This window comes from Callithrix jacchus, chromosome 1, assembly GCF_049354715.1.
Source record: "Callithrix jacchus isolate 240 chromosome 1, calJac240_pri, whole genome shotgun sequence".
NCBI lineage: Eukaryota > Metazoa > Chordata > Mammalia > Primates > Cebidae > Callithrix > Callithrix jacchus.
In genome coordinates, this window is record NC_133502.1 from 156,491,626 (window position 1) to 156,494,200 (window position 2,575).

The 2,575-nt window shown below is 37.6% G+C and overlaps 1 non-coding gene across 1 annotated transcript; it reads right to left on the bottom strand.

Annotated features, from left to right (window-relative positions):
- Window positions 1-1,279: 1,279 nt before the first annotated feature.
- On the bottom strand, window positions 1,280-1,420 carry LOC118147929 (U4 spliceosomal RNA). Its single transcript, XR_004734630.1, has one exon. It is a non-coding gene; the product is annotated as a U4 spliceosomal RNA (small nuclear RNA).
- Between the last annotated feature and the right edge of the window lie 1,155 nt (window positions 1,421-2,575).

Here is a 2,575-nt window from a genome sequence, read left to right on the forward strand (position 1 = left end):
CCATGTGTATTTCCCGTGTATGCTGGCCAGGAAATGGCAATGGGATAGTGTTACTGTTTCACCAAAGCACCTCTTTTTGTTGCTGGTAACTGAGATAGAGCACTAGGGAACAAGTCATTCTATGATCACCAGCTGTGGACTGGGGTAGTGGATTTTAAAGCAGTTCTTTCATAAAATATGACCCAAAGCAAACCAAAAAACATCATGCCTGAAAACAGAAAAGGAATATACTAAAGAATAAGAGCAGAAAACATAACTTGGTTTTCTACTCCTTTTACTTCTACATATTTTTATAAACATTATAAATAACATATATTACTTTTAACAGGTTGAGATAAGAACAGTTTTTTAAGATATTCAACTATGAGCTCATAGACAAGACTGAGCATATTTTAAAAGCCTGATATTGACTCCAGCACATACACCCTATAAGATTCCAATTTTGGGATATTATCTGGGCAGTGGCTCCTCTGACTCTTCCTACTTTTCCTTCCTTTCCTATGAGTTTGCTCCTATAAGTCCTAAAATGAATCTCTTATTCCACTTGTTACACTGTTTGTATCTCTTTACTACTGAAGTGTGAGTTCTTCAAGTTCGAACAACTTGTCTTGTTCAATTTTTTTAGATCTCCTATAGCTAGGACAAGGCAGCGACAAAATAATATAATAATGACAATACTGATGATGACAACAACAGCAGAAGGAGGAAAAAGAAAGAAAAAGAATTAATATTTACCACCTGTGCTACAGGTACATCCATGAATCATTTCATTCAGTCTTTAGAACTGACAAGTTGAATGTGTCATTTCTGAATTACAAATTTCAAGCTCTAAGACAAAATTGAAGTCAGAAGCTAAGTGACCTGCCTCCTAAAGTCTCTTAGCTATGTTGCTGGGCTTCAAACCCAGAGCCCAGGCTACTGTGCTATGGAGTGTGTGCTGTGCTTATGCTGCTGACCAATGACACAATTTGGCATTAAACACAATTATTTTTTTTTAATTAAATGATTAATCAATGTCCTGGGTATCAAGCAGATCATACAATAGTCCAATAATAAGAGATGATAAAGTTAAATACCTCTGGAGTCCAAGTGGTGAAGGGGGATTAATGGGGTCTACGGTGAGGTTGAGACTGCCTGTGTCACCCATAGGGGGCACCTACAAGCCTGAAAGCACACTGTTTTTTGACCTCTTTAAAAGAGGATCATCAGGACCTAATAGTGTGAAAGAGAGAAATCCTGACTAAACCTAAACAGAACTATTCTTTTTTTTGAAATTCAGTCTCCGTAGAGACTGTCAAAAATTGCCAATGCCGACTATATTTCAAGTTGTCATGGCGGGGTACTGGGAAAAGTTTTCAAATAGCAATAATCGAGTCTCAGATACACCTCATTGGCTACGATACTGCCACTGCACAAAGCTAACAGAAATATTCTTTTGGTTTATTTGTTTGTTTGTGTGTTTTTGAGACTGAGTCTTGCTCTGTCGTCCAGGCTGAAGTGCAGTGGCATGATCTCAGCTCACTGCAACCTCCACCTCCCAGGTTCAAGTGAGTCTCCTGCCTCAGCCTCCTGAGTAGCTGGGACTACAGACGCACTCACACTTCGCAAATTTTTGTATTTTTAGTAGAGATAGGGTTTCACCATATTGATCAGACTGGTCTTGAACTCCTGACCTCATGATTCACCAGCCTCAGCCTCCCAAAATGCTGGATTACAGGGGTGAGCCACTGTGCCCAGCTAAACTATTCTTCTTAAATGCACTTAGAGCTCTTCAAAGTTTCAAGAAGGAGGAATTAGAAGTTGGCATCAGAGTCCCATTGGCTGCTGACCACTTGTTGTAGATAATTATATTTAAATTAACAGTATAGCAGCATGCATCAATTATGAGCCTCATATGTGGATTTAGGAATCTTCAACTGATGCTTCTGTTGTCTTCAAAAAATCTGGGATAAAAATATGATTATAAATGAGTACAGGAAGCTTCCTTCCAGATCAACAATTCTCTTCATAAATGAGCAACCTCAGCAGGTGTTTTCTGCTTGTATGTATCTCATTAGCCAGGAAACCAAGGTTTCCAATTCAGGCTCTTGTTGAGTTACCCAGAATACCACAGTCTCAATTTCTAGTGTTATTTCCTGGTGTTATTTCTCAACCTTTGCACTGAAGTCAGTTCTGAATCTTAGATTAAGCCGCTACATTTTTATTAGGTTGGTGCAAAAAAGTAATTGTGCTTTTTGCAATTAAAAGTAATGGCGATTACTTTTATAGTAATATTCACTAATTGTATTTATTTGTGCTTATGCTATACGATCTTAAAATTATTCATTACATATTCACTTCCTAGTAAAACAAGCACTTCTGTCAAGCAAGGGCTTTCTATTTTTATCTTTGTTTCCAACAAGGGACTACAAATATGAAAGTACCATTAAAAGTCATGGCAAAAACCACAATTACTTTTTTGCAGCAACCTAATAGTTGACTGAAAACTACAAGATTTGGATCCTTTTGGAAGGAGAGAAATAATTGAGTGTCTTACAAGATTTTATCAAGTGCAGCCTATTTCATTCTAGCTACT